We start from the raw sequence: 23000 nt of genomic DNA on the forward strand, positions 1-23000 counted from the left end.
GCCCAGAACAATGATATACCATCATTTTCAATAATGCCTGTGTGTTCTTGAGGAAATACACACACATATGCACATGCACATAGCCACACTTCAATAAATTCTACAAGAAGCCACTTGTCTATTAAATATGATTACACAAATGTGGTTTAAGAGACTTTCCGAGTTTTCCTTCTCATTCTTTTTTTGTAGATAAATTGGTAGCCACCTGTGGATTCCAGACCATGTTATGACCCCTTTCCTGGCTTCTTTCCAGACTCAAAACCTGTAGCATGATTGCAAGTCTGGGTTCAAGCCTTTCTCACCTCCTGAATAAGTTACCGGCCAGGGAAATGCTATACAAAAGTATCTGCAAATTATATAACTTGGTGGATCACTTCAAAACCTCTCTCTGGCTTTTTGCAGGCTGGGCGTCCCGCTGCGTGCCACAGCATGCTGGTTGTGTTCAGCCATTATGCAATGATGTTCTATGTTGCCAGTTAACCATGGCTTTATGCCACGGTTCAGTATAGCAGCTCCATTTAGCTTTATTTATTGGATTTTTAAAACTTCTTGTATAGTAGATCTCTCCTGAAGTTGTGATTATAGCTTTAACTATTGACACTTCTATCATAGCCAATCCCTCCATTCTTTGCTCTCACGCTGACATGAAATGGTAATTCTTGCCACACTGCAGTCTGAACCCATGACCCCCAGCCCCACACACTTTGCCACATGAACACAATACGAAGTACATGGATGCCAATTAGCTCGTTTCCTTAGCAATTTGGAGTCTTCAAGTTGCCTTTCCTTGCTGTATTGCTCCTTTAAGGAGTTCCAGACTGGAGACCAAAGCTTGACCAGAAGCACTGCAACTGCTCTGGGACCCATTTACATCCAAAAAAGCTGCCTTTTTCCAGTTCACAAATTTGGTGTCTGCCATTATTCACCTAGAACACTGTCTGTTGAGTTCTTAAAATAGTTGACAGTGAGCACTTACTTAGAAGAAATTTACCTTTCTGTTTGTTGCCTAATCTCGGGGATATACTTTGTAAGTTCTAGCAGTTTGAGTATAATTAGAAAGAAGCTTCATTAAAAATCAAAACATCCAAGTATGAACAGAAACTCAGCCATTAATTGGTTGTGTGCCTTTGAGCACAAGTAACTTAACTCCTCCGAGCCTCAGCTACCTCATCCTTAAGATGAGAAAAACTTAAGCCTCCTTCTAGCTTTATTGTGAAACTCACATGAGGAGATGTGTGTGGAAATCTCTGACACACAGTGAAATGTCAGTCAGTCTTCCTTTCGTTTCTACTTTTGCCCTTTGTTCTACCAGGTTCACAAGACCAAGTGTTGCTTATGAAAGACTAGATAATCATCTGTCATAGATCTTCACCCTAGTATAGGTCAGAGTAAGGGGCTTGACCTTATCATTTGAGCTTGTCCAACTTACGCTTCTTCTCCTGGCCTTGCTTTGGTGCTTGGAATTCTTCTATTATGTACTCCTTTTGATGGAAGCAATGATAGAGTGATGCAATGAGCCTTGATGAGTTTTTTTTTTTTTTTTAAGATTTAAACATTTATTTGAGAGAGAGCATGTACATACACACACATGTGCTTATGCAAGTGGGGGGAGGAGCAGAGGAAGAGAATCCCCAAGCAGACCTTTCCAGCAACTGTGAAACCCATCATGGGGCTCGATCACACAGCCCATGAGATCACGACCTGACCAGTGACCAAGAGTTGGACGCCGAACCAACTGAGCCACCCAGGCGCCCTGAGCTTTTGATGAGTTTTTCACCTCTTAGTTAGTTGATCAAGGAACTTTCAGTTCTAACATTTGTTTACATTAGCTTAAAAAATAGAATGCTCCAAATAGGTCCAGCATCTTTGTAAAACATTCGTACAGAATTCTTACTAGAGAAATATGTAAGCTTTGCATAGAACATCCTATGCCTTTGGCAAAGGAAGTTCTACTGAATGTAACATCATTTCAAGAACGAAATACCTAGAAGACTGATGGGAAATGCATTAGCCTTATTCCAATTTTTAAGAGTTAAGTAGATTATCACAGTATCTTGGTTTGAAAGGGTCAACCTGTTGCAAAAACAGTTCGTATACTGCTTGTAAAAAGGCCTAAAGCTGCTGTCTCTTTCTTCTTGCTTTTGAAATGTGGAAAAGGAGGACAAGAACTATTTAGAAAGCAAGAAAGAATGTACAAGATATCAGCTAGATAACAGATTGTCAAAGTTACTTGCTGTGGCTTTCCTAAACACCACAAGAGATTGAAGTTTCTAGAATCTAGATAAAGGCCAAGTACTTTTTCAGTTTTATCATTCATAGAATCATGCATCTCGGAGTTGGGAGGCACTTCAGAAACTATCCAGTTTACAAATACTCATTGCTGTCTTAGAAAGGTGAGCACCGGGTTTTATTTGGATATTCTGGAGCAGAGAACACATTCCCTTGCAAGAAACTCTATTTCACTTTGAACAGATCTAACTGTGAGGAAATTAGATCTGTTACTTATTTTTGAATCGAACCTCTCTTTCCATTACTTCTATGCATTTCTCCTTATTTTACCATCTGGAGTCACAAAGATAAATCTGAACCTTCAAAAATATGAAGGCAGCTGTCATCTCCCACAGGTGTGCTATTCTCTCACATAAATATTCCCAGTTTCTTTAACCATTCTTCTAATAACAAAGTTTAGTTTTCCTCAACACTCTCATTACTCTATTTTGTTTTTTTTTGGTTTTTTTGTTTTTTTTTTTAAGATTTTATTTATTTATTCATGATAGTTACACAGAGAGAGACAGAGAGGCAGATACACAGGCAGAGGGAGAAGCAGGCTCCATGCAGGGAGCCCGACGTGGGACTCGATCCCAGGCCTCCAGGATCGTGCCCCGAGCCAAAGGCAGGCGCCAAACCGCTGCGCCACCCAGGGATCCCTCATTACTCTATTTTGAATATGTAATGGTTTTCCAAAGTGTATATAAATTACAGCTCTCAGAAGGGAACACAATATTAGACATGCATTTTTGGCCAATTACAAGAGAGCAATACTGTCCCTTCCATGTTTTTCATATTTAGATATGTTTACATATTTAGATGGATCTATCATTTGCTATAGGTGTCAGGCACTGTTCAACATGGTGTGTGTATACATTAACACGTTTAATCTCATCACAAACCTGCGAGATAGGTACTTTTTATTTTTTTACTGAGGAAACAACAGTGTTGTCTACACCAGTGCTTTTCCAGCTTTGATGTACATACAAACCATGTGGGGTTTTTATTAAAATTCCAGTTCTAATTTCATAGGATTTCTATAGGTCCTGATATGCTGCATGTTTAACAAGCCCCCCAGGTAATATTGGTTACTGCTGGTCCAGGGAACATAATTAAAGTGAGAAGGGTCTGTATAACACAATAAAATAATAGAAAATGATAAATCAGAAAAACCTCAAGCTGCAGTGGCAAAGGGCATCTTGAGTGGCATTATGGGAAGTTTCAGAGAATCTATGTTTATTTAATTAGAGAACTGTTTTTAGCTGACAACCTAATTTGAAAGCTGTTCTTCCTACCAACAAGAGCTGGTTTATATAACCTCTTCAACCAGTGATGTCTGAAATAACCACAGTAACTGGCATTTATTAAGCACTTGCCATGTGTCAGGTCTTGCTCGAAGAAACTTACACATCTTCTCATGTAATGTTTCCAACAGTCCTAAGAGGTAAATCCTACCATTATCTCGTTTTGGAGATGAGGAAACTCAAGCAAATAGGAGGGCAGAACTAATATCTCTAAACTTCTGTTTAATGGAAACACAAAGACCAAGTAAATAGACCAAGATCACACAGCTAGTAAGTGGCAGAGTTGGAGGCAAATCCACCTGACCCCAGGGTCTATGTGGTGAAGCTGCATCATGTGCCTACGCTCACTTCACCGAAAATAAAAGCAGCTGTCCAAGAGATTCTGGGGCAGAGAAGCTGCCAAGGCCAGTGAGTGGAAAGTGATCACTTCTCAGGTAGGGCAGTTGCTATGCAGCAGGCATTTCCTCAAATCAACCTGTGTTAGACCCTATGTTAAAGATGATAAAAGCAAACATTGATCAAGTACATAGAGAGAGGCTTCAGGTTTTCAGTAGTTAATAATAAGGACCTTAATGTTTAAAGTACCAGATCTGACTCAGATCCTGTGCTAGGTGCAAATGTGTACATGCGAGTCCTGCCTGCCATGGGTTCCTAGTCTAGCTGGGGAACCACGTATAAACAAATGATTCTCTAATAGAATATAGCAGATGCTATAGTAATAATGGAGTAGGATGGGGTGGTTAAGGGAGAAAACAGTGAAGGTGTACAGCAGATAGATTGATGCCAAGCAGCATCCTGGCAGAGAAAACCAGAAGAGCAAAGGGAGGTAGAACCTAACCTTCCTACTTCTTAGGTAGTTGCAATGGTACGTAGAATGATGTTTTTTATTTAAATATCCGCTCCAAAAGGGTGATTCATTTTCATGATTCTTAAATTATGCTCCTAAGGAGGACTGCTCTTATATAAAAATAACAGAATCTCTCAGTTTTAAGTTTGATTTTCCTATATCTTTTTCTTAAACCCGTTGGCAATTACTTTTGTTGGCTATTAAGAAATATCAAGCAGATATTAAAGAAGCCATTAAAAGCAGATGTTTGAGTCTGGTTTAATAGCTTGGATGGTAAAATTATTCCTAGATTCTTTTCATCAATGAATTAATATAAATCAATTTGCATGGTATTGTCAAACATGATAGTTTTCAGGAGCTATGCTGTGTGAACAAGTGCTCTTGTCTATTAAAAATTGTCAAATTCATCTGTTTTGACCAGGTTTATATTTTAGAAGTTTGCTATGTACCTTAGGCCAGCATACACAATATGGCAAAGGTAGACTTGTCCTATACACCAGTGATACAAGCAAGTTCAAGTCCTCTGGCTTTTTATGGGACACATGAGAGTATAAATAATACCAAAAAAATAAATAGTTTCAGTTGGGGAATTTATTCTTGAAAGTATGTAAAAGAAGATGGATCAAGAAGCTTCATGTGGATTACAGGCACAGCATATGGCTTGTGGTTTGGACACTGTGACCAAGACATTTACCACCAGCTGGTAGCAGTGTAACTAGTTGCAAGAAAATATCCAGGAGTAGCAGACACTTTCAGTGCTGAAAGCTCTACCATCCTTATTTTGCTAACATATAACAAATGTCATTTGGCTAGAAATTCTATACCTATTTGGGAAGGAGAGTGACATAACAGGAAAGAAGAGGCAAAAAAGAAGGTTGGCAAATATTGCCCACCTCACCACTCTTCAGCAATGGCATCCTATAACCTCTTTTAAGGTGTGCTGCTTCAGAGCTACCCTACACCCAAGACTTGGACATTTCCTCCCTATTGAAGATATCTGCTTATTCATTTGGTAGGATGCCCTGAATCCATTGATTGTCACCGCTAGGGGCTGGGGACATACATGACTCATGCTTCCTGTCAAAGCAGCTTGTAGGAGAGAGGGGCAGACGTGTAAAGATAATTAGTAAAACATTAGGTGCTGCACTGGGTACAATGGAGACAATGGAGCATAGCCATTTTTACCTAAACCAAGTGAAGAGAGAAGAAGGTCTAAAGAGGGATGGGAAATACTTCACTTGAAAGAAATTGACCCCTGATTCGAATATAAAAAAAAAATATGAATGTAGAACTTTCAGAGGACTAAACAGACAGAGCTTTATGGAAAGGAAAAGAACTGAATACACAAAGGCATGGGGATTTGAATGAATAGGGCCTGTGTAAGAAACCAAAAAGAATTTGGTATGGCTGGAGATTAGCGTGGTAATTCTTACTACACAGCTCTCTGCTGTGGTGGATCTTGGAGACAAGGAGATGAAATCCAGCTCTATTGTAGTAATTCAAACACAAGATAAAAGTCTGACTTGAATGGAGAAATAGAAAGGACGACTAGATGGGTCTGACTAAACCGAGCAAACTTAGTCACCAGTTGTCTACTGGTGAGACACAATGAGAATGGTTCTCTGGATCCAGGTTGGGAGTGTATGTTGGAAAAAACCTACCATTCTCCTCCTGTGTCTTTCTTTTTGCTTTCAGAGCACACCACACATTTGACACATCGGCCACCGGATGTGTGGTGGTTTTTCCCCCACCAAGCAATTCTCTGACACAGCTGACTAGCCTACAATTTAACTCAGTTCTGAGACTATCTACCTGGAGATAGCATCAGATTCTGCAGGTTAAGGATTCAATGCCAAGAAACTGCCCTTCACGTCAGATGCCAATCACAAGTAGGAGGTCCCCAGGTTACTCCCAGCTTCTCTGTGACTTCACTATAAATCATAAGTTCCCACCACCTCCTCCCCCTTGGATTTGTTTGCCAGAGTGGCTTCAGAATCAAGGACATACTTACTTACGTTCATCAGTTTGTTCAAAGATATGATAACAGATACAGATAAAAAACTAGATCAAGAAATACATAGGCTGAGGTCTGGGAGGGTCCTAAGCACAGGATCTTTTTTCCCTGTTGAGTTGGGATACATGATGTGTTTACCCACCTGGAATCTCTCCAAACCCCATACTATTGGAATTTTAAGGAAGCTTCCTTGTGTAGGCATGATCAATTATTAACTCAATTTCCAGGCCCCTCTCCTCTCAGGAGAATGGGGTGAGGTGGGGGAGGAGAGCTTCTAATAATGGTGTGGTCTTTCTGGTGATGACCATCCCCCTTCCAGGTGCCCACCCAGAGTCACTTCATTAGAATAAAAGATGTTCCCAGTCTTCTTATCACTTAGAAATTTACAAGTATCTTAGGAGTCTTGTGTCAGGGATGGGATCAAAGACCAAATATCAGAACAAGAGATGCTCTTATCACTTTGGAAATTACAAGGGTTTTAGGAACTCTGTGCCAGGAACTGGGGGCAGAGACCAACATATACATCTTCTTTTATGTTATCAGTTGTATGAATGGTGATGTCATTTGATATATACATGGGATATGTATCAACTTTTGGAAATTTCTATTATAGGTCGTTTGGTGAGCTTCCTTCAAATGAAAGAAAAGGATTAGGAAAGGATTCCTTATATTGTTTTGTCTAGCTAAGTTCTATGAGTATTTGAATGATGCCACATGGTCTTGGGGCTAGAATGAGACACTCTATGTTGTTTTATTGTACCACATTTTTATAATATTTCTTTTCATTCGGGATGTGGCAATCCCTTTGGAAACAGCCTGGAAAAATGAATCACAAGCAGTTAAAAATGTAAGTGAGAAGCATCAAATTATTAGGCAAGGCTTTGAAAAGATAAATGGATTGTGAAGAAAAATGTAATTAACAGGTTACACTGTATATGTTTGCAAAATGCCTGTGATGCATGAAAATGTTTTTGTCTACTTAATTTTCCTAACATTGTGTGTTTATATTTAAATTAATTAAAGGCAAACAGCCTTGTGCTCTTAAATAACTCTGTGGTAACTGATACGTGCAGTAGCCAAATTGATGGCGTGTTATTAAAAAAATAACCCAGAAGCTTGTGGTCCAAGAAGCCATGCTCAATGATGAGAGCCTGGGGACAGTTGTTCACAGAGTCAGCTATTGTCCTTAAGGGGAAAGAATCTTAAAACCTCAGTGTGCAGCAGAAAGGGTCTTTCCACACAAACAGAGATTCGCAAATCATTTTTTTTTTTTAATTTTTATTTATTTATGATAGTCACACAGAGAGAGAGAGAGAGAGAGAGAGAGAGAGGCAGAGGGAGAAGCAGGCTCCATGCACCGGGAGCCTGACATGGGATTCGATCCCGGGTCTCCAGGATCGCGCCCTGGGCCAAAGGCAGGCGCCAAACCGCTGCGCCACCCAGGGATCCCAAGAGATTCGCAAATCATTAAGAAAGAGTCAAAAATATACATACCTTCAGAGTGGATGTCTTCATCTAACTTGTTCACTGACACACTCTGAGTGCTTGGAACAGCCTAGGTGTTTAATAAGTATTTTTTTAATTACTGGATTGATTAATTAATTAATTTCCTCAGCAGTTTGGTAACATGATATGAGAACAAGAATTCGACATCAGGAATCCTGGATTTTACCCCTTATTGGTAGTGTGATCCTGAGTAACCTGAGTAACTCACTTTACTTTGAACTTTAGTTTCCTCATCAGTAAAATGGAGACAAGAGTTATGAAAATGAGATTGCGAGAGACAGTTTATGTGAAAGCACATTATAAGCATTAAAGAGTTGATGTGTTCATTTATCTCTTCAAAGGCAGATTCTGCTTATGCATTACTAGTAATTTTCAATCCCCACTGCTTATGTATTACTTATTTTTCAATCCCCCAATGCATGATCAGTTCATAATAAATATTTATTAAAATGTCTTGAATTCACCATGGCTGTTACATTTTACATTGGGAAGTGGAGGAAAAAGCAATTGACATGAGTGAGAAGAGCTTGTTGCCACAGAGTGCCCTAAGTTGGGTCATATGGGTTTCTAGCAACTGGGTTTCTTTCTCAGTCTGGAGGCTCTCACTCAATCTGATTTCTAGGAACACTGTGATTATGACAATTATTCCCATTCCCCCATTTAGAATGACTACATTATATGACAGAGTGAGCTACATCTATTGGCTCTTTGCAACGTGTATCTATTCCTGACAATGGCAGGAATATTGTCCAAGTCTACAAATACCGTTTATAGATATGGCAATATGTATGGTTCCATGCCCAGGAAAAACTCTCAGAGTACATATAATATATACACACACAGACCTATAACAACAGGTACTCTGAGTAATATATATATATATATTTGAGAGAGAGAGAGAGAGCACACACATGATTGAGGGGGGTGGTGGGGAAGGGACAGAGGGAGAGGAGGAAGGTGAGGGTGGTGGTGGTGGGGGGACTGAGGGAGAGGAGGGAGAGAATCTCAAACAGGCTCCACACTCAGTGTGGAGCCCAACACAGGGCTCAATCTCAGGACTACAAGATCATGACCTAAGCTGAAACCAAAAATCAGACAGACAGTTATATGTATATATTTAAATAAGTCCTTGTCTCATGGACAGATTAGTTTTCAAAATTTCACTTGTGAGAACTTTGTTCAAGAATTTGTTAAATAAACATTAAATCCTTATTGTTCTGGACTCTATATTAAGCACTGTAAGACAAAAAATGTCTAATATGTCATCTTTACCATTTCTGGTGACTCTCATTTTCTAGATGCTTAGAGAACAGAGAGATAGCTGTTTGGTAAGGTGAACAAAAGATGCTTTGGTGGCAGTGCAGATTTGGAAAAAGGCTTAAAATAGTAAGATATTTAGAAGGTGAATTGACAGGACTGGGTGGGTGGTTGGATATGAGAATAGTTGAAGTAGATATAGTCTAAGATGGCTCTCTGGATTTATGGCTTTAATCATTGGGTAAATGATTCTAATGTTTGCCAAAAGAGAGACACCCAAAGAATAAGCAATTTTAAGGCAGGACAAAATTATCCTAACTATGTATAGTTCTAGCATGACTCTGGAGTTCAACAGATCACCAGCATCTTGCATATACTAGGCACTTAATATGTGTTAAATGAACCAATCAATGAAGCTCTGCTCTACCACTTACTAGCTGTGTGATCTTGGGTCAGTCACTTAATCTCTCTAAATCTCATTTTTTTCAACTATAGAGATAACAATACGTGCTTCATAAGATAATTAATTGTTTTAGGGCAGCCCCCGTGGCTCAGCAGTTTAGCACCACCTTCGGCCCAGGGCATGATCCTGGAGACCCCGGATCAAGTCCCAAGTCAGGCTCCCAGCATGGAGCCTGCTTCTTCCTCTGCCTGTGTCTCTGCCTTTCTCTCTCTCTCTCTCTCTCTCTCTGTCTGTCACTCTGTCTCAAATAAATAAAAATCTAAAAATAAAAAAAAATTTAAAAAGATAATTGTTTTTAAAAATAGAATGAAAAGCTGTATCTAAAGTAGGTAGCACAATATCAGGTACATCATAAGCTTTCAATACATGGTGACCATTTTATCCATCCTGTCTTTCAGGGATTTTGTCTCTTGGACAGGACAGAAAAGAAAAGAGATGTCAATAATCATTAATTTTATTAATAGTATTAGCATTTTTTTTAACAGTGCTTACAGAGCCTCTCTTAAAGCAGAATATACAGCCTTATGTGATTTTGCAGGAACGTGGCACTCTGATGAACTGGACCTAGTGCTCTCCAACTTAGGGCATGGCTCAAATCCCTTCAGCACTGTACCCTCTGCTAGCCCAGTCCCTATGCATCTTGCCTTCTCCTTTCCCACAAAATTGCTAGATCAATGACAGAGGATGAGTAAGAAAGAAGAGGCAAGAAAAAGTAAGAACTGATTCCCTCCAGCCTACTAATGGAAAGTTTAATATTGTGCGTAATGGCAGGCCTTACTGTCGACATAATTATATGCATAGTACGTGTGGATATGCAAAAACATGTAAATCATACCACTTTAAATGCAAATATATACATGGTCTTTTTGATTATCTGTGCCACTTGGATATGACCCTCAGGATAACCTTAGTAGAAACTACTGCCCTAGGTACCATTTTTTAACTGAATCACTGATCTGAGATTTTTTTTAAAAAGGAACTCAGAAATGAAAAAGAAATACATTTTACAGTTCACATCTGCTTGGGTTAAACCACCTGCTATGATTCTGTAGATTGTACTCCTTTTACTGCCTTGTCCTATTAGTTAGTTTTTATATGTACATGTTTTCTCTCCCACCACTCCCTACCCCAGATTGTCAATTCCTTGAAAGAAGGTACTATGTATTATAATCCATCACGTCCCACTCTAATTCTGGCAATAAAGTCTTCAAAAATGGAGGATTGCCCTGACACAGGAATGATGCCATCTTTTCTGTTTCTCACTCTTCACTCCATTTCCTTCTCTGCTCACTTTCACATTTTCATCCCTTTCTTCCCTTGCCAGTCCTCCTTCCCTCCCTTGTCTCAGGACTGAGCTTTTGTCTTTCTTCCTTTGCTCAGCATTTTCCTGGATGGCCTACATAGTAGCAATCCCCCTACTTTACCTGGGTCCCCTCAAGTCTGCTGTCTGTTCCCTCCTCTTTAAAGCAATCCCCCCCCCCCAATAAAATAGAGCAATCTCCCACCATTTCTCTCCCATCTTGTGTTGGAGCACACTCATCCAGATTTTTAAGCCTCTTTCAGATCCTACATGAATCTTTACATCTGGTTTGAAACCATCCAGACACCTAGAGTATTTAGGGTTGCTAAAAGACAAAATTCAACTGAGCAAATTTTAAAGATATTCCCAGGTTTATTCAAAGATTCATGAATCAGGCAACATCCAATCTAGCAGATAAAAAGGAGCTCTGAAGAGCTGAACAAAATGAGACTTTCATAGGCAGAAGGGAGTAGGAGCAAGGAACTTATACTAGACAAAAAGGCAGATTGGTTATTACAAGGCCACTTTCCTTTAGGGGATACTGTCTATTGGGCAGATTACCTAACTAGTGCTGATCAGGTGATTTCTGATTGACTGCTTTAAGGTTCCATTTCTAGGAAAGCCAAAACTGTAATTAAGTCTTGCCTTGGTGATGTGCAGCTTATCATAAGTGACTTCATTGGCTGCCTGTTGTCTTATTTTTCACGGGGTTCAGATAATATTAGGTCCTTGGAGGGATATTATTGTTTTCTCCCTTAGTGAGACAAAATGAACTAGTTACTCCTCAGGTACCCTAACAAAAAAGACCTTCACCCATCTTTCCCACAGCCGTGTCTCACATTGTGGAAGTGTGGGGTGTAGGTCTATATGTAAGAAGAAATTGCTAAGAGTAATGCCCTGTCCAGGAGATCCTTAAGTTCCTTCTGGTGCAGACATCCTTATTTTGCACTTCCCTTAAGTGTTCTGAGATTTCCATTTCATCTAGGAATTCTGCATACCCAAGTTCACGTTTGTCGGCTATTACTCTTTTTTCATTCCCATGCATTTGCCCAAGTCCCAAGTCCATATGCACTGGGCTTGTCAATGGTTTTCATCGGGTTTAGGCATATATTGCCTACTCAAATAGCTTCCAGGGTCCACTGGGAAATGAGCAATTTATTGTTACTCTGTCAGCACAACCCCAGAGAGGGTAGCTTAAGACTGTGTCTCTGCCTCTTAAGGAGATAGCTCTTTTAAGGAACAGTTCTGCTATGTATGCCAGGGAGGTCCAATGTCTTTGAGATTTTGTATCTGCAAAAAATAAAAATCAAGATAATTTGAAGCAATTAAAAACTCTTTCTGCAAGCCTGCTACTTTCTGCTTTGGTAACCCCTTCCTAGACAGCAGGTTTCAACAAACTTTTTCTGTAAAGGGTCAGATTGTCAATATTTTAGACTTTGTTGGCCTTAGGATGGCTTAACTCTGCCACTGTAAGGCAAAAGTAGCCACAAATGAATGGAGTGTGACTGTCACAAGGCAGGAAAGGAGAAAGTGAGAGAGGGAAAAAGGAAAACTGGAGAGTGTAAAGGAGAAGGTAAAAGGTTTGCTTTGTTCTCTAATCAGTGGAGAGCACCTAATACAGCTAATATTTTGATCCCCAAAGGTGATCCATTCTTTCTGTCTATATTCAAGTCAGTATTATGGAGTAGAAGAGTAATAAGTGGTAGGATTCAAATATCCACTCCTTATATTATCATCAGTTAATGATCTGGCTCCTTGGAGCACAGAAAATGGATCTGTTTTCTGACCCAAATAATGAAAGTAACAGTAAGTACATTACTGCTGTTAAATTAATTTAGTAAGGAGGCCACTGAATTGAGGTGGCTCTCGTGCCTGCATGACACACATAAGCAAATCAGATTGTACACCTGTAAATGCCGTGAGGCTAGAAAATTGAAACCTAAAGACAACCAGTCACAAACAGACAACTAGGATTTAAGTTATAACCAATCAAATAATTTCCTTTCTTTGTTTCTATACCTTCTCTAGAGTAGTCTTGCCCTGGACTTCAAAAGGTCGAAACTCACTTGACCACTTCCAATTTGGTGTGGGCTGATTTGAATCAATTTTTATTCAGACAAATTCTTAAAATGTTTAATATGCCTCAATTTATCTTTTAATACTGGTTATAGAACACAACAGTTTCTAATGTATGTAGAAAGCTTCAAATGTGAGCTTTTCTTGTAATTATGGCTCAGATATTTAAAATCTCAAATAAAATAGCCTAATAAAAGCATATACCAACTCTGCAAGTATACCAGTTGCCCATCATTGCAATTTAAGAAAATTATTTGTTGACATATTTACTAGAGCAAATAGACATATTCATATTTACTATGCATCATATAGTAAATGGTGAAGCCCTCCAGAAACTCTTTTTCACTAACTCAAAACTGTTTTTTTATAATGGCCCACTGTCTAGCTAACAAGATATTGTTTTTCTATACATAACAACAAAAGGAATAGCCCCTTTCAAGCTTAAAATTTTTCCTATGATTATAAAAGTTTCCATTAATTATACATTTTAGGAAAATAGAAGACACACGCAAAGAAGAAATTTAAGACCATGTTTATAGTAATTACCCAGAGATAAAAAATTTTTTAATATTTTGGCATTTATATTTTCTGTCCTTTTTTTGAGCATACACAACCCCTTTATATTTGAGTTTGTATTTCACATGATAAAATCCTATGAACTATTCTTTCCCTTTTTTTTTTTAAGATTTTATTTATTTATTCATGAGAGTCACAGAGAGAGAGAGGCAGAGACACAGGCAGAGAGAGAAGCAGGCTCCATGCAGGGAGTCCCGTGTGGGACTCCATCCTGGGACTCCAAGATCATGCCCTGGGCCAAAGGCAGGCTCAACCACTGAGCCACCCAGGCATCCCTATTCTTTCCCCTTAACCAAAAGAAAGGTAAGAATTTCTTGCATCTTATTAAATATTATGTGAAAAGCCTTTATATGCCTTTATAGAATGCAATTATATAGATATCCCTACTTTAATTAATTTCCAGTTTAGGATATTTGGATTATTTTCAATTCTTTAATATCATGTTATGTCATGATAAACTTCCTTTTACATGCTTCTGATTATTTGTATAGAAAAAAATACATAGCAAGTTAAAGTTTAAATGTATGTGTGTAGGGCAGCCTGGTGGCTCAGCGGTTTAGCGCCGCCTTCAGTCCAAGGTGTGGTCCTGGAGACCTGGGATTGAATCCCACGTCAGGCTCCTTGCATGGAGCCTGCTTCTCCCTCTGTCTGTGTCTGTGCCTCTCTCTCGCTCTCTCTCTCTCTCTCTCTCTCTCTCTCTGTCCTTCATGAATAGATAAATAAAATCTTAAATAAATAAATAAACTTTTAAAAAATGTTTATTAACAAAAAGTTTTAATAATTTGTACCTCTATTTTTCCAAAAATCTGCCAGTAAAATAGTTTTATATTTTTATTAAATTAGTAAGTGAAAGTAGTATTATATTGTCTTAACTTACATTCATTTTAGTACTGGTGTGGGTAAGTACATTGTCACGAGTTGATCAATCGTTCACAGTTTGCCTTTCTTTCTGTTGAGTTGCTCATGTTTTAAAATATATTTTGAGAAAGCAAATTTTTAGTTTTTCACCATTTATTGCAAATATCTTTTTCTTATTTGACATTCGTCTTTTAAATTTTTATTTATCATTTATTATATCAAAAGTTTACTTTTATACATTTAATATAATCAAATCAATTAGTCTTTGTCTTTATTGTTTCTATCTTTTTTTGTTATTTTTTAAAAGATTTTATTTGTTTATTTGAGAGAGAGAGAGAGAGATAGCAAGAGAGAACAAGAGTGGGGAGAGGGAGAAGCAGGCTCCCAGCTGCCAAACATGGGGCTTGATCCCCAAATCCCAGAATCATGACCTGAGTCAAGAGCAAATGCTTAACCAACTGAGCCACCCAGACACTCCATCTATCTTTGTTTTTACGCTTATCTTTCCCAGCCAGATCAAATTGATTTTTAGTCAATTTCTCCTTCCTTCCTCCTTTTCTTCATTTCTATATTTCACTGTTTCATCTATCTCGAATTTGATTCTGAGCTTGCCATGACATAAGGATTTAACTTTTGAGTTTCAAAGTAATTAACTAAGTATCCCTAAACCATTGAACTATTACCTTTATTCATATTTATACATGCACATTAAAACCCAAACACCCGGGACATCACATCACTTTGTTTGCTTATCCTTATACTTTAACCATGTGTTAATTACTGTAGTTCTGAATATACTTACATTTATCTGATAGTACAAGTCACTCCTTGTTAATCGTTTTCACAATTTTCATGGTTGTTCTTAGGCAGTTATGAATAGTGCATCATCTTGGAGTCAGTTACAGCCAGGAGCCATTATCACTTCTAGGCCAGAAGTTGCAAAGAGCTATGTTGACATCTACCTGAGAGTAGAGGGTTCATCCAACCCAAGGTGGTCCTATAGGAGGCTCCTAAAGGAGGAAGGAGTTGGAATAAATGCTACCACCTCCTACCCTCTACACACACATATAAATAACCCTGCTCCTGCCCTTCAATCTAACTCATCCTGAAACCAGAATATAAGGGAGCCCTCTGATACTCTTATATTCTTATATTCCTTCCAGGTCAGCCTTGCAGGGCACAGCAAAGTGGAAGAGAGTCAGGGGGTGAGAAGGGGGCATTCAGCACCTAACCACCTTGGTTAATTAATATTAAGCAATCTCCCACAAATGTTTAATGATACTAAATTAGATTTATGACTCAATTAACATCATTATAATTCTGAACATTGAAATCTTAGAACATGGCATGCATTTTCTTTTTCTTATTTATTTTTTTAAAGATTTTATTTATTTATTTGAGAGAGAGAGTGCAAGCATGCTGGCACAAATGAAGGAAGGAGTGGGAGAAGGAGAGGGAGAGGGAGAAGCAGACTCCCCGCTGATCAGTGAGCCCGATGTGGGGCTCAATCCCAGGACCCTGGGATCTCAACCTGAGCTAAAGGCAGACGCTTAACCCACTGAGCCACCCAGGAGCCCCAACATGCATTTTCTTTTAATTAAGTCTTCTTTTTAGTCCTTCAAAAATATCCTGCTAATATCTTAAATTTACTGTCTTGTTCTTTCCTTCTTCCCTTTTCCTCCTTCCTGCTTTCCTTCTTTCCTTCCTTCTCTCCTTTCTTTCTGCCCTCCTTTTTTCTTCTTATGCTACCTTGCAAGGCTTCTCTCTTATTTACTTTTTTATCCACTTGAAACCTTCTTCCCCATTCCATGTCCTTCCTTACCCTCAAACGTAACTATCTTCATTTGTTTTTATCTTTTTCAAGTCTTCATATGTGTTTCTGTGAAATGCATATTACTCTTATACATGAATTGTTAATTTACACAGATGCTATTGTGTGTTGTAAATCTCATTCTTTCTGGCTTTTTCCATTCCACCCAAGTTTTTAAAAATGTATCCATGTTGCTGTTAGTGCACGTCTACACATTGTTCATTGGTCCTAACCAATATGTTTTTCCATAGCATGCAATCACAATATTTATAGTTCCATTCCTCCAGTGATGGATAATTGGATGGCCTCCAACTTTCTGCCATCACAAACAATGCTTCAAGTAACATCCTCATTCATTTCCACCTATAGTTCTCTAAAGAGTGGAATGACTGGTCATACTGCACACCCTTACTTAGTTTGAGTAGGTCCTGCCAGTTGCTTGGTCATCTACATTGTTCTCTACTCCAACCAGCACTGTCTGAGTATTCTGATATTTCTTCCTCCCACCAACACTTAACAGTGTCAGCTAATGTTTTATCTACCTGACAGGTCTTCAGGGAGATGTCATTGTTATTTTAATTTGCATTCATCTAATTTCTAGTGGTTTTGAGCATAAGTGTATTAGTCCATAGGGTTTCCTCTTCTATGAATTGCCTCTACATATATTCCTGGGCCATTTTACAACTGGGATTCTTACCCGTTTCTTGTTCATTTGTATGAAGCTCATGTATATTCCAGATATTAATCCCAATGGTATCCAAAATTGAATAAAAATCTTTAGTGTAATGTAATCAAATTCAGCAATTTTCCACCTCATGATTCTGGAGTGTGGTATTTTTCCACAATTAGGGTACCAAGATATTCCTCTGCATTATTTTTTATTAGCTTTATGGTTTTGCCTTCACTTTTAGATCTTTAACTTATCTGGAGTCTTTCTCTATTCAGCATGTTTTACTTGTCTTTATACTATAAGGCATTTTTCCCAAAACCATCTACTAACAATCTGTCTCTTTTCTGTTAATATCTTGGGCCTCCTCTATTGTATGTTAATTTTCCACATAAACTTGGGTCTGCTTCTGATCTCTGTGGTCTATTTTCCTTTGCAACGATTCTATAACTGTAGCTTTATAACATATGATATCTAATAAGACAAAATCTCTTCTCTTTTTTTTCAAAATGGATTTAGTTCTCTTTGGATATTGATTCATCCATATAAATTTTAAAATTACTGAGTTCCTTTCTTCTTATTATTTATATATAGATTTTATGTTTTTAAGGTGATTAATGCTTCATTTAATTTGCATTCTGATTATTGATAATATATAGAAACATTAATTTGTCGATATTTCATTTACATTTTACATTTTCATTGAACTATATCTTATCAGTTTTTCTGTTGACTTTGTTGGGATTTCCACATAATTCATATCATATGGAAATCTCTTCTCTTATAATGCTTATCTATCTGAATTATTTTTCTTGACATGTTGCATTGGCTAAAACTTCCTGAATAATGTTAAATAATAACAATGATAATAGACATCTTTGTCTTATTCTTTATTTAATGGGAATGGTTTATGAATATTCTATTAAGTATGACAGACATGCCATACCATCATAAGGGAGTATTCTATTATTAATTCTATAGACTGAACAACTAGAGTTCAAATGTTACTAAATGTCTTTTATTGTTTATGGATCAAAGTACAGCCTTTCTCATTTTATTTATTAATCTGATTGCTATTCTACTGAATTTACTAAAATAAGTCAATAAGGCATGTTGACTTTGCCTATGATTACAGCTTTGACTGGATCCCTTTCTTATGTTTTGATATGTTCTATTCTCAGTATCCCTATTTTCTAATTTTTAAGACTGCAGGTTTGATTCCTGTTTTAATCCAGCAATTACTGAGGAAAACTGTGGTAGTTGTTTAATTCCCCAATGGCTGGAACAAGGGAGTTCTTTAATATATTTAATTAACTTCTTCCAGGGGGGTCAGAAACAATGAGTCCTGCACACTTTTTGTGACTTTACATTTACATGAGTTCTTTGGTCTAATATACTTCTAAATTTTAAAAAATATTCATTGCTTCCCTGAATAAATATAAAATATATTATCTGTGATTTACGAAACAGAGTATTAGTTAAGTGTTAAATCATCTGTTTCAAAGCCATTTGAATCTTTTATATCCTCATTTGTATTTGGCCATTTATCCTTGAAATATAGAGAGATATTTCTGTCTCCTACAATGATCGTATATTGGTCAGCTTTAAGGCATTACTAACTGTTTCAGTATGAAATTAACCTCTTTATTAAAAGTACATTTAAAGTTCTTTTGCAATATATATACTTTAATAATTTGTCTTTATGTTTGTTTTCTTCTGCTTTAAATATTATTGCCTATCTTGTTACTTTTAAACTTTCTGAAATGGAGGGGGAAAATTGCTTTCTTTTTTTTTTTTTTTGGAAAATTGCTTTTGTAGACAGTATAGAATTAGGTTTGTTTTTGGTTCTGTTTCATTTCTTCACTCAATATAAGCCTTTTTAAAAAAAAAAAGGGGGGGGGGAGTTTTACTTAATTGTCTTTATCGTCTTCATTAGTATGGCTAGTCTTAATTATGCCAGTCTTAGAAATTGTACCTTTCATGATTCATTGCTCTTTCCTTTGTTTTTTCTTGTTATTTAAATTTTTTTGTCTTTAGCTATATTGAAAAAAATATTTTATAAAATGAGGAAAATATAAGCACTTACATTGAAATTTGCTGGGGGGTTTTAATTACCTATGTAAACGCATATGGCATAGTACCTGATGCATCAAATGGTCAGGAAGTGTTTGTATTATTTTTATTGTCATTCAGCAGCAGTAGCAGCAGCATTATTTGTCATTTAAAGTTATCAAAGAAAATTCAGAGACCTGCTTGACTTTTATTCCTCTCTAAATGTCCGACAGGATGATGATGGAAATCATTTTTGAATCTTTGAAATCCATAAACTTCCCAATATGTCTAGATGTCCCATTCTGAAATCTCAAAAAGTCACTTCCATTTTAAACCTTGATTGTTACTTCTATTTTTTCTTTCTCTCTTCTTCAAGAGCATCAAATATCTATGGGTTGGATTTCCTCACTGAGTTCTACACATCCACTACTTGTTGCCGTCCTTTCTAAGTTTCGTAAGCTTCCCCCAATTCGCTAGCTGACACGATTTTCTTCAGTGCTCATTCTGCTTCCTTCTAGCGCTCACATTGATTCTCCCATCACAGTACTGTTATATTATTTCCTCATCTTGTTATTTATGCAGGTAAGACAATTCCTATCTTCTCTCATCTCTCATTTCATTTTTCATCTCTTCTTTGCCTGAAGTTCATATGGCCTAAACTTTTATGAGGTGCCCAAAGTAAATGTTATAAATTTGCTTGTGTTTCGTTTCAAAAAGTTGTTTTAAAATTTTTTCCCTTAACTTTTAAGTATTATATTTTCCTTGTAATTTTATATTGCAAAGCCTTCTTTGGTTGCCCCTTATTGTTTAGCTTTGAGTGAAAATTCTGGTCTCCTGACCTCATATTTGCCTAGGAGCAGAAGAGTGGATTATCACCCAATTTCCATTTTATCTTGTTGGTGAGAAACCTTTTTCCAGACTTCATGCATGAGGGCAACAGGAGCAGGATATATTGAGATATAACCACCCAAGGGATGAAAAAGTGCCTGAGCCCTGGGAATTCCAAGTTGGTCTCCAGGCAGATGTTTAGGAGAGTTGCCCCACTTGGCTATACCCAGCCTTCTATTGTCACATTCCCCATATTACTTACCTTGTGTGGCTGTCCAGGCCTGGGGCTGCCCTGAGGTTGGGAAAATAACCACTAGGATTCAGCTAGCATCCTGTTTTACTACTGCAGTATCTATGGTGTGCTCATTTGCATAAACCTCCACAACCTCCCATTGCAGCCACACCTACACATGTTATCCTTCAAAGTAAAAGAGATTCTAAAAAAATGTTCCCGTTTGTTCCATGGTCCACTATATTTAAGAAGTGTTAATTGGGTTCTATCAGGTACTTCCTTGTTTTCCAGAATGCTTCACTGCTATTCTAGAAGAGAGTTGTATAACAATCTGCAATGGCTTCTTTTGATTTCTTTCCATCTATACTATAGTTAGTACAGTCAAAGTACCTGGCAGGGAAATGGTAGTTGATGTAGATCTTCCCTGTTGGGTTTTTTTTTTTTCAATTGCATTTTATTTTTTGGTGCTCTCAACATACTTCTAAGGCAGAATTGTGAGGACAATGAGGGAATAAATTCCATGCATACTCAAGTTGTCACAGAGCCTGTAAGTACAGAGAAACAAGTATATACTATCCATATTGCAAAAGTCTGGAAGTTCTTGACAACCATCTATGAATTCTGCTATTACCAGAATGTATGCCATTGAAATCTACACTTACATTCATACACATTTGCCATGTTCAGAATGTGAAAGTTTGCACCACTTAAGAGTATTCAGAAAACTTCAGAAGAAATGTCACCAGAGGTCATGGCAAGTCATATCATCTGGCACTGGAATGTTTACCTCACAATCATGACAAATAAGCCTGAGAATTCATGGGAAGGTTCAGAGGGTTCATGGGAAGATATTTGAGAATACTGCAGTCTTTTACACAGAATTAGAAAATGACCAGAGTGCCAGATGGGAGTCAATACCAGCTCTGCTGTGTCAGTCAGTAAAAATACCAACAATGAGGCTTTTTGCCAGTGGGTGGAGGCCATAATGCACTTCTCAAGATTGTAATCATTATACAGATGGTATCCCTACAAGCTACAGGCTAAATATGCTGCATAGCTCCTGTAGAGAGAAATCTTCCACCAACTCTGAAGGGGACATTAGAAGCCTCTTAATAGGGAACTAGGCTCTACCACAAGAGTCTGTAACCATGGTATTTATACTACTAGAACAGCCTGACCATAGGCATTGGTCAACAGACTCTTTGCAGTAACCTCCATGGATTCTATCTGAAAAACATTCATTTTAAAGATTCTTTTTGCTCCAAAGAAATATTTTTAATTGTTTAAGTATATAATCCAAAAAATTATAACAAATAGACTATAATAAATAAACTCTTTGAAAGAGGCATAAAGGCTTTTGACTACTTTAGGCAAAGACACTGGGTAACATAGTCAAGACTTAAAAAGACTAACACCCTTTCCCAAGAGTACCTGATTCATACTAGGAAGTAATTTTTTCATTTGGTAGAAGCCAACCTAATAACCATTTTGGACAGTATAGCAGTTGATCAGAATGCTGAATTGGTGGTGTCCAACAATTCTTTGGCTTCATCTTCTATAAAAGGCTTTAGAATTATGACAGGAACAAGCTAAATGATATATGGCAATCTTATAAATAGATCCATAACTCTAAAATATATCCAAGGCTGAATATCTCAAATGGCCCAGCTCCCATTAGTCAATTGCCTTAGCACCTCAAGTGTATTACAGTCTCGCAATTCTTCCAGCACCATCTATTATCTTACTTATCATTGACATGAAATCACCTTTACAGAATTCAACACATGAACATTCTGGTTTATTTTCAAGTGGAATAGGGCTTGCTGGATGTGGTAAAAAAAAATGTGATGCCTACTTTAAAGTCTTTCAGAATTTGCTATATTCAACAAGTTAAATGCGTGGCAAGATAATATAGGAAGACCTTGACTAATTCTCCTGTTTGGGTCTCCAAAAACATCAAAATAATACAAGTTCAAAGGCTCAGCTGGACTGTTGGCTCCCTCCTGGGAGGAAGATAATTCTCCCGTGTCCTTCCTTGAAGCAGGGTGCCACATACGCTCCACTCCCAAGCTAAGGGTACAATGCAAGCAAAACGCTCCTCCAGTTACACTGCCTGTGGATTACCATTGTGTCTCTTCAGTTATCTGCTGACACATCTGGAGAAGAATGAAGGCAGGGGAACAAACCCCATTTTCCTTTCTTGACAGTCTGTCTTTCTCATGTTAATAGAAAATTTTAATATTATTGGGAACTTTATTTCATTTAATCCTCACAGAAATTCAGAGAAATAGCTTCCATTACTCTTGCTATTTCCCAGATGAAGAAACTAAGGTCTATAGATTAAATAACATGTCAGAGGTTACACAGCTCATAAAAAGTAGAGCCTAGGATTCACAACAAAGCCTTGGGACTTAACTCCTCTGCTCTGCTCTACTGCCATCGATTGTAATTTGCAGAGTAGATGCAAGTTCCTACTGTACGAAGGACCCTGGAGGCACAAAGCTGTAAATATTGAGAGCCAATGACAAGTGTGGGCTTCTAGGTCTCAGTTGCTCCGGCATGAGCTCAAATCCAGCAGTCTGTTCCCGGTGTTCCTGCTTAGGTTCCTTCTCTCTCTCTTTCACCCAACCACCCCTCCTAAGACCCCATCTTGGCTTTTTTTTTTTTTTTTTTTTTAACTAGAGAGCCTTCTGGTTCAGCCCCTTGAACAGGTTTCTTAATTCTGAGGATTCACTTGATATTCACTCTTCCTAAATTGACTTCTCATATAAACAGCTTTTCCTGGTTTCTGTTGCCTCGCCCTTCTTCCTGCACCCCACCCTCCCGCCCTCACTGTCACCATCTAATCTTGTTTCTTTTCTATTTGGGCTCTCCTACACTTCCTCCTAATCCTTTTCAAATTGCTGTTTCCTCAGGCCCTTAACCTGGGCTCTGTTCCTCTC

Source organism: Canis aureus, chromosome 8, assembly GCF_053574225.1.
Source record: "Canis aureus isolate CA01 chromosome 8, VMU_Caureus_v.1.0, whole genome shotgun sequence".
NCBI lineage: Eukaryota > Metazoa > Chordata > Mammalia > Carnivora > Canidae > Canis > Canis aureus.